Source organism: Nylanderia fulva, unplaced genomic scaffold, assembly GCF_048542155.1.
Source record: "Nylanderia fulva isolate GAGA-0341 unplaced genomic scaffold, ASM4854215v1 Scaffold457, whole genome shotgun sequence".
Classification (NCBI taxonomy): Eukaryota; Metazoa; Arthropoda; class Insecta; order Hymenoptera; family Formicidae; genus Nylanderia; species Nylanderia fulva.
This window is the reverse complement of record NW_028190540.1, coordinates 14,856-25,438: the sequence shown is the minus strand read 5'-3', so window position 1 is coordinate 25,438 and position 10,583 is coordinate 14,856. Positions and strand designations below refer to the sequence as shown.

The window sequence follows — 10,583 nt, the reverse complement described above, 5'->3', positions numbered from 1 at the left end:
GGTGCATTAGTATTAAATTTAAGTTGATCCGTGTTCGAGTTTTGCGTCCAATGCACCTTGTAAGTAATTTTTTTTATACAATTAAAATTTAGAGAAATTTCAAAACTTGGGCTGTCATTTTTTTTTAATTATTTCAAATGTATATGTAATATGTATTATTTATTGTGTAAAAATTGCAAATTTAAAAATATTTATTGTTAAATACGCATGTATCTCTTTATTATATTTAAAACGCATAAAATGATCGCAATATAAATAAAACATTTTTAGAAATATTTTTAAAATGAGAATTTAATTATCTAATTATTAATAAATCTTTAGATCTTATTTAATTTTGCTCGTTTAGTTGGCATACAATATTTACTTTTATTAATTTTGAAATATTTTTACTTTTAACAGATTTATTTAATATATTATTTTTATTATACATTATTTAATTATTTTTATTATACATTTAAATAATTTAATAATGTGTATTATAATATACACTTTTCAAAGTTTTACTTTAAGGACTTAACTTTACAAAGACGTTCGTATTTTTTAACTGCTTGTAAGTCTTTGAAAAGTGTGTATATTTTAACACACATTATTAAATTATCTAAATGTATTAAAAAATTATTAATAATAATTAAAATAATATAAGTCTGTTAAAAGTAAAAATATTTCTAAAAATATTTTATTTACATTGCAATCATTTTATGCATTTTGAATATAATAAGGAAATATATGCGTATTTAACAATAAATATATGCCGAATATTTATTTTTACATAATAAATAATACATATACATTTAAAATAATTTTAAAAAATGACAGCCCAAGTTTTGAACCTGGGATTACTATCCTTGAACTCTCCCGCTGCACTAGCAGTACTGATCAAAAATATGTATCTCTTTAGGCCTTACAACGAACTTTGAAATTTCTCTAATTTCAAATATAAAAAAAATACTTACAAGGCACATTGAACAAAAAGCTCAAACACGGATCAACTTAAATTCAATACTGATTTGCCACAAAAAAGGAGACTAAAATCGGTAAAGTGTCAACCACGACCTCTTCTTGTAAGTGTGGTCTCTGTTCCTTGGGATTAGGAAGTAGTTGCGCAATCTTTTTTTGAGATTTGAAAATTACTTTGACGTTGTGTTTACCCAGCATCTTGCTAATGTGTTCTGTTGTATTTTGAAGATTGCGACGTTAATTCACGCCGAGCTTGAGGGGGAAAACGCCGAATTACAATCGAGTGACGAGTACCTGATTGGAGATATCAGTCTTTATTAAATATTGTGGTATCCAGAAATAATAGCCGAAATGAACTTAATAGTATCAGCAGATTGAAAGGTACAATAACTATAAGTATTTGGGCGCCAGGTGCGATTCCGCACGCCACGGTATCAAAATTCCTTCGACAAGAAACGTAAATTTCCCGCCCTTCTCAGTATTTGGTAGAGGGGCGCGGTTCACAGATGTTGATTTCCGAGATTCTGGAGAGGGGGTTTTATTAAGTATAACACAGAGATTAATAACAATTCAGATAACAATATATTTAATAATAATTGTATTCGAATGAATCATTGAGAAAAATATATCTATAGAGTATCGGCATCTTCGTCTCCCGGATCTATTGTTCCGCGCGCACACCGCATTCCGATCAATCTTGTGCTCCGCGGACAATTACAGGGTTACATATACAGAATTGGTTAACAACGAAGTATAGATATAAATGGTGGATTGCTATAACGAGATTTTGACCGATATCATATAATAAAATTAAAGCAGTAATCATATAAATGGTGATATAACTACGACATGAGTACGGTATCTTACGAATTTCTTCCTAGGGACATTTCCCCTAAGACCGCAGAGATTTTTCTTACGAATCCGGTATCTAAATCGCGGTATATACACTGGTGAACGTCCTCGCGGCGCCCGCGGAGCACAAGATTGATCGGAATGCGGTGTGCGCGCGGAACAATAGATCCGGGAGACGAAGATGCCGATACTCTATAGATATATTTTTCTCAATGATTCATTCGAATACAAATATATTAAATGCACGGTATCCGGGAAACATATTGCAAGTATTCAGCCGACTTTCGGACCAATATTTTTCTCGTCTTTTTCTTACAGGGGATGTTAAGAGAAGGAACAAGGGGAATTTCTGAGATCTCAACCATAGGATTCAAATTCCTCAGTTTCCAAAAATTTCTAAATATTAATTTGTCGCAATAACATCGCGTTTGGCTCTTAGTCGAGATGAAGATGGAGTTTTTTAAAAATAGGAGAGCTGACTGACAAATATTCTTATTAATATTGCAAGTATGTTTTACATTGATTAACCAAAATAACTCCGTAATAGAACAACAAAACGACTGAATCCGATTTTTGATATACGAACGGTAATGGAGGATCACGCGGTAATTTCGCAAATCCGAATGATTCTCGCAGAGGCTTAACTACGACACTTTATTCGCGGAGAACGCCTGTGCGCGAATTCCGGCTCTCAACGATTTACACGTTCTCATACGAAACGATACAAAACGATAAACGATACGTTAAACGATACGACTGCCGGACGGCAGTCCTGGGAGGGATACATTCGCGAATTCCGAGATAGGCTGATCTCGCGGTAACTACACTCTAATAGAGAAAAGATGTATAATAACAGGAAAAATGGTAATTACTCCACACCGGTACCCGATATCCTCGAGTTACGACCCCAGTCTAACTTGGATTTATACATTTTACACGACTTGTCTGAGTGGCGGTTTACAGTTTAATCTTCATAGGCGGAGTGTTCAGGGTCGTCCTGAGGAGTCATCTTTTCCAGTTTACGTTGTGCCGAACAATAATCCTCTCCTGGAGCGTCGTGAGGTCCTTCGCGCTCCGCGCTGATTCTTTGCGCATCCCCTCAATAGTTGGCTGGTGAGGGGGAGGAGGTTGATTCAATCTGCCCATCGATTTCTGATTGACATTCCCTGTTGTCGCTGATGTTAGCCGGTACACGGTATCCAGGGGTAGGCTCTAGATCAGCTGACCGGGCCGTCTTCCAGGCCTCTTCTGACGTGGTATATACGAATCCGCGGGGTCTACCCATTCTGCAGCAAGGTATGATCCACGCTGATAGCCCGGTGATAGCTTGCTGAAATTAGGGAGGATCGTTAATTCGATACGCAATATGGGGAATAGCGTGATCAGCGGGAACGCGATACATGACCTTGGCTCCCGGAATCCATCCTTGACACGGTAATCGTCCTTTGACTCCCTCTTCTTATTCCTCGGTAACTTGCTATACAATTAGTATCTTACTTAGTTAGAATCTCACCGCACTCAGATAATCGTTACGACCTTCGATGGCTGTTTACTGACTCAAACAAAAATAATTTATAACGAAATAAGACTCAAATCGGTAACGCGGGGTTGTTTTTCCCCAAGGAATGAGGGACGACCCCCAGGACAGTTTTTCCCCTCGGCCAGATGATAGCCCTTGTGACGGCGCTCACCAAAAAACGCCACGTCACAAGATACGAAAGGATCGTTCATTTTTTATCTTCTTATTCATTCAATGTAGCAATATTTGTAGAACTGAATACTGGATTTAGTTTTTCAGCCTTTCAGTTCGATTGATGTTTTTGCTGTTGTATCTATTCTTGGTCAAGACTTGGTTGAAATGTTCTAATTCTTCATTCAGGGAAGTTGATTAAGAAATTGTTAAGGCTCTGTATATTAATGAACCGATGACAGAATTCTTCTAAGTCGGGTGATGATGAGAAATGGCATGGAAGTAACGATCCGTATGTGTTGGTTTTTAATAAACCCGATGGCTTAAGGTGTCGTCTTCGTTCTTTTTAATTAACACGTCTAGAAAGAGGAGCTGCTTATTCTGTTTTATTTCTATTTTCTGAAGATGCAAACTGCAATGTTTGCAAAACGTCGGCATTAAGCTGTTCAATCACGCGGCATCCATCCGAAAACCTTTTGCATTGATAATTCCAATGGCCGCGAAAGCTTCAAAACTAGAATAAACATCACAATGTACTTAGAGATGAGATGGTTCGGAATAATTAACATTGACAATTTCAAAATTTAATAGTCGATCATACATAATAATTGGAATCTCGGATAATTCCACGCTTTTCAACGATGGAATCAGAAAAGAATTCTTTCCTCCATATATGGTATATCCTAAGGAGTGAATGCAGTCAAAAAAAGATTTCTAGATTGTACTTAAACATGAAAACAATTGATGCTTGTCATAACGTTTAAATAAGTTGATTTTATCAATATTGTTATTATATACACAATGCATTGTTATTGTCTTAATGAATGTATTCTCACGGTATCATTTATTTTCGTATTAGTCGATATGTTAATTTACACTAAAGAAGACTATGTACAGTCAAAACGTTTGTAATTTATTTTATTTTAATTTATTTATTAATTAGAACGATAAATATGTTTAATTGGATTGTACTTTTAATTATAATTTTGATTGTAGTGTCAACTATAATAATAGGATTACGTTTATAATTTTTATGTGATCTTTTAAAATAAAAATAAATTAGTGATTTTTCAATAATTTTAAGCTTGTCAGTTGACCTTTTTACACAATCTCAAATTTTAGAATAAACATACTTGTTTCTGCTTTAAATTTTGCTTTATTTGATTTTTTGTTTAGGTATTGATAATTACCCCACTCACCCTTAATATTTATTTTAAAAAATTTATTTCGTTTATCTTCAATAAAAAATGATTAATTTTAAATACAGTTAATAAATTAAATACAATTAAAGTTTCATACATTTTATTTTGTTTTAACGAAATTAATTTTATGATTATATATGTAACATATTTTTTATTTATTATTGTTTTTATATATATATATATATATATATATAGTGTGTGTAAAAAAGATTGTCTCAATTCAAAATTTTATCAGAATTTACTTTAATTTTTTATTAAACAAATAAAAACTCAAGATACAAATATTATTATATAAATGTGCAGTACTTATAAACGGTATCACTGCGAAATACTCTTTCATTTTTGTATGGCAATTTTACAAATTTGTAATTGATTTTATTCAAAGGCCATCTTCGAATGTCAGATAATTCAATTACTTTAAAAATGTTTAAATGATTAGAATTACATATATTATTATAAAGTTCTTTAACAACTTTAAATTTACGACTGACTGCAATATAATTGCCATCACTCGATGTTGCAATATTTTCCAAACAGATAATATCCTTTTCTATAAGACAACAATTATCGGAAGATTTGATAGAAATAATAAAATGAGAAAATTCAACCTTCGAAAATTGTGGATTGAAACAACCTGATATTAACGGTCCTTTCTCATGTCGATTCTTTACACATATTTTTGAAATGTCTGCATTGTTAGATTTTATGAAAACTCATTTCCGCATAGCGATTGTTAATTTACTTTAATGGTTTCTCAGATCTTTTTAAAAGACATTGTAATTCCTTCATAAAATTTTCAAATGAAAAGGCGATATCTCGTTGAAATACGCGACGGATATTTGCGCTTCGGCATGATTATATATATATATTGTTGTGTTTTAATATAAATGAAAATTATTTAGTAAAAAATATAGACTATGCACTTGCCTTATTTTCTGAATAACTCCTGTCCTGTCCAATATATAGTATCTTCTTTCCTGATAGCAATACGTGCGTCGGACACAATCCACCGTTTCGGAAGAGAGGATCAGGAATGCGAAGCTGAGTGCGATCAACAACGTCGTTGCAATCGTCGTTGCTAATGAACAAACATAAATTAATTTACGGCGATATCTTGTTGAAATACGCGACGGATATTTGCGCTTCGGCAAGATTTTATATATAAAGTTTGTTGCAAAACAAATCTTTTTAATTCTTTTTCCCTCCTTTTTAATTTTTATCATTATATAGAGAGATAAAACTAACAATCCATATTCAATATATATAAGGATCACAACCCAAGAAAGCTCAATATCGGAGCTCTCAGCCCTGAAGATGCAAACTGCAACGTTTGCGAAATGTCGGCATTACGCTGTTAAACCACACGGCATCCATTCGAAAACCTTCTGCATTGATGATTCCAATAGCCGCGAAAGTCTCAAAACTAGAATTTAAGTCTTATATTCGTCATATTATGCCGTCAATAAGACATCAAAATGATGTCAAAAGACGTCAAAATGACATCAATAAGTCGTCAGAAAATGACGTCTCATGAATGTGACATTTCGACGTCATTTTCGAGTCTCATAGGACCTAACTAGAACGTCTCATTGATCGTTTCGTGACCAAAATTGGCCGTTAGTATGACATCATTTTGTTACTTGGGTATATTTACAATTATATATATTTATGAAAGAAATAGTAGGATAGTAGTGTAATACAAAAAAATATTAATTTATACTTAGTATATACATACATATATAATAATTATTTTCTTGTAACGCTACTATCTTATTATTTCTTTCATAAGTATATAATAAATACAAAAATGACATAATCTTTAAAAACTGATCTTTAAAAAAGGTAAAGAAGGCGCCTAGTATGGGTTCACCAGTAGTCAAAATTTATCCATTGTAAACCCATGGAGAATCGTACTTACGTAGAATCGTACTACAATAGTTATTTGTGTTACAAGTACGAAAAGTTGGCTATTAGTCACGAGTGCGGGTAAACGCACGACCCGAAGGCGAGTGCGCGTTTACCCGCACGAGTGGACAATAGCCAACTTCCGTACGTGCAACACATTGTATTTTGTATTACACGTGCATGCAAAGTGGCACTTTTCGTAAGCGATTTCTGTACGCAAAATAACGATTTGCCAACATCTACCTACAAAATATTCCATACGTCATATTCAAAGTTTTATCTCACGGGAAAACCGTGGGCAATAACTTATTGCCTACGAGTATCAAGCCTTGTTCAAGTAGTGCTCCTCGTGCGGAAAAGAAACGCGATTGGCGTACTATCGAGAAAAATAAAATATATAATGTGCGCTATCGGGACTATGTTTAATTTTCTTGTGTGTTATCGGGATGCGTATTAAAGGGATGTGGGCTATCGGGAATTATTTTTAATTTGACGTGTGCTATCAGGCTGTGCGCTATCGCACCATGTGCTAACGAATCCCGCGCAACATAATGACATACAAATACAATTATATTACTTATATTACTTATTTTGACTTACATTACTTATATGTGACATACATGGTGCGTTCACAAAGTTTTAAGACTGATTTTTTCCTGAGTAGAGGAAGGCGCGCAGACCGGTTCCACCGACAGGGTAAAGTAGTTGGGGGTGTCAGCTAACCGACCGTTCAGCGGCAATTGCCTCCGAGACGCTGGAGTAAGCAGATCGCTAGTGGCGTGAGTGCGTGTCAGTGACCCCTGTGGAAAACTCGGAGAGTCGAAAGTGCAGCATCATTTGGAGCAGCGTTATTCGATAAAGTTCTGTGCAAAACTGAACAAAACCGCTACAGAGACTTTTGGTATGATTCAAGAGGCCTATAAAGAAGAAGCCATGTCACGTGCAATGGTTTTCATGTGGCACAAGAGGCTCGAAGATGGCCGCGAGGACGTGGACGACGATGACCGCGCTGGGAGACCTTCAACAAGCCGAACTCATGAAAATTTGGTGAAAGTGCGTGAAAAACGACGGTCAGTATTTAAAAGTTCACGGACTTTCACCAAATTTTCATGAGTTCGGCTTGTTGAAGGTCTCCCAGCGCGGTCATCGTCGTCCACGTTCTCGCGGCCATCTTTGAGCCTCTTGTGCCACATGAAAACCATTGCACGTGACATGGCTTCTTCTTTATAGGCCTCTTGAATCATACCAAAAGTCTCTGTAGCGGTTTTGTTCAGTTTCGCACAGAACTTTATCGAATAACGCTGCTTCAAATGACGTTGCATTTTCGACTCTCCGAGTTTTCGACAGGGGTCACTGACACGCACTTACGCCACTAGCGATCTGCTCACTCCAGCGTCTCGAAGGCAATTGCCGCTGAACGGTCGGTTAGCTGACACCCCCAACTACTTTACCCTGTCGGTGGAACCGGTCTGCGCGCCTTCTCCTATCAGGAAAAAATCAGTCTTGAAACTTTGTGAACGCACCATGTATGACATGAACACAATAATCACGAAGCATCACTAGTTACTGGTGCAATCTTGTGGCAAACGTTTCAACTGATCAAAATTTGAGTGAGTTCCGACTGTCACAGTATCAATTGAACACGATAATATTTCCCAATCGGACACAGTCTCAAAATGACACAGTTTTGATTGAACATAGTTCCGATTGGACACAATCCTTTCAAACATAGTACTGATTGGACGCATACAATTGCTATCAGACACAATCTCAATCTGATACAGTCCCGATCAGACACAGCTAATCGGATACAGTGTTGATCGACTCAGCCCCGATCGGGAGAGGACTACAATGTCCATGGCCCACAGATTTGATTATAAATTATTGTTAAATAGATCATTTAGAACAAAACTAAGAATGGTCAAAGTTGCTTATCGTTTTAGAGAAATTGATCTTTTATTATCATAATTATATGGACTAATGTAGAACCTTACGGCGTGTGGAAGGTGTATGCGTAAACACAGTGGATACCGCCCTGTGGGAGGCTCCACTATCAAAAAACTAAACGCAAGTTTGGATTGAATCTCGCTTCGCGTGGAAAGTTGCAAACTCATGTGTAAATAAAAAAATCATAGGGAAATGTTTGGTACGATACACTACCATGTCTCTTGAAGCTGATTAAAGTTTGAGACATTCCTGGAGAAAATATTAAAAATTCATATAAATACAATATAAATATGCAGAATACCTTGTCTGTAATATATCTCAAAGTAACAAATATTAATTTTATGTAAACATTACGTTAATAGTGAATAATTAATTTTAATATTACATCATAATAACTGGAACATTAATAGAACATAAATATGATGATTTTTTTAAATCGGCCAACAGAGCCAAAGCACAAAAAATTAATTATTCGGAACTGTATCTCTTGGTTTCAGATCACTAAGTTTCATATATAAATTAAGTTCAAAACTTACATATGGAGAAATAGGCGCGAAAAATATAGGTCCGAAAAGTCGCTGAAGCGAAAATCGAATCCGCGTCTTTCACTTTCCGGGCGACTGCTCTTACCAACTAAGCTATTCAGACCCTTTCGACCTTATTTCCGTGTTCCTCTTTTAACTATTAATCGCTATGATGTTTTGTCAACGACGAATGGGACGTGTTCTTTTTTTAACTATTAATTTTATATAAGACCGGTGTTATGTTGCGTTAATCTCATTTTAATTGATGGAATTTTTACTTGATAAGGACCACAACCAAATGGTCGAAACGTTGTGAAAGTATTGAATAAAATTGCTAGTTACGTCAAAATCAAGTTTGCCAAGTTTTTTTTGTATAAATGTCTTATATGATTATTTTTTATTTTTTAGAAGTATTAATTTTACAACATAAGGTTTTGTCGATTGACAATTTCTTATATCTATTTTTCTAGAATTATAATTATATTGTACAACTAAATTATATTGCGCAAAGATAAAATAATATTATCATTTAAAGCAATTTTTTACAATAATGCAAAAACACTATGTTTTGCGAACACTTTTTCACATGGCGCGTAGACTTAGCGCTCTTTTTTTATCTTTTTCTGAAAAAGATTCTACATATCACGATCAATTTTAAAAGAATGTGTAATACTTTCAAATAAGAAAATTTTCCGTCACGATTCAATAACAAAATAGTATTTGGTCTGTATTGCATATTGATTTTTCATTATTTATTACGATAGATGAAAACGCGATTATCATATCAAGAAATTAAAAATTAAAGACTGACACTGATACAGCATAACAAAAGATAATCTCATAAATTGTATCGACTTACCACTTTTCTATTACTCAACTCTCACAGTTGCTTTGGGATATTAAAATTGATAACGAATTGTTTCTTTTGTCGGAACGACAAACAAGTAAACTGACAGCAAGATGTGGTTCTTTTTAATCAAGGTGTTATGATTACTTTTTTTAATAGTTTCATCGATTAACTTCACTGCCTGTAGATATAAGTAAATTGAGATAAACTACGGTAAATCTACGATAACGAGCGACGACGATAAAAGAATTGTGAGGCACAAATATCATATGTCGAATTATATATTATTGTCAGTGTTTAGAGTGAGAGAGAAGAAGAAAGAGCCTATCAGCACATCCGCTAAAAAAGTACGAATCATGTGAATATTTTTCTTGTAAAATGAGGTAAAATAAATTAGAATAAATATTAATTTTAATGTAATACATAATGCAAGTAGCTTTGACTTTGACGTATTGTATATTCTAAGTCACTTTCTAAAGATTTTAATTGTCATTCTTATCATTCAACCATTGTTTATTAAAAAGTTATTAACAAATAAATGTGCATAAAAATTGAGCTTTAAAAGTAAATTTATAATTCAGAAAGAAAATCTACTAAGTTCAATATAAAAAGATGGCCTGTACCTTCAAAGGTATTAATGTAGAATCCATGTTTATTAC

The 10,583-nt window shown here is 34.2% G+C and overlaps 1 long non-coding RNA gene across 4 annotated transcripts; it reads right to left on the bottom strand.

The window, feature by feature from the left end:
* Nucleotides 1–1,255: 1,255 nt before the first annotated feature.
* LOC114945734 (uncharacterized) lies at nucleotides 1,256–10,198 on the bottom strand. 4 transcript variants are annotated; one of them, XR_003822469.2, is made up of 5 exons: nucleotides 9,937–10,198; nucleotides 9,090–9,289; nucleotides 5,629–5,779; nucleotides 4,101–4,182; nucleotides 1,256–4,013 (listed from the first exon to the last, which is right to left on the bottom strand). It is a non-coding gene; the product is annotated as an uncharacterized LOC114945734 (long non-coding RNA). The 4 variants fall into 4 exon arrangements; XR_014925624.1 differs by having other exon boundaries at nucleotides 1,256–4,182; XR_014925625.1 differs by lacking the exon at nucleotides 4,101–4,182.
* Between the last annotated feature and the right edge of the window lie 385 nt (nucleotides 10,199–10,583).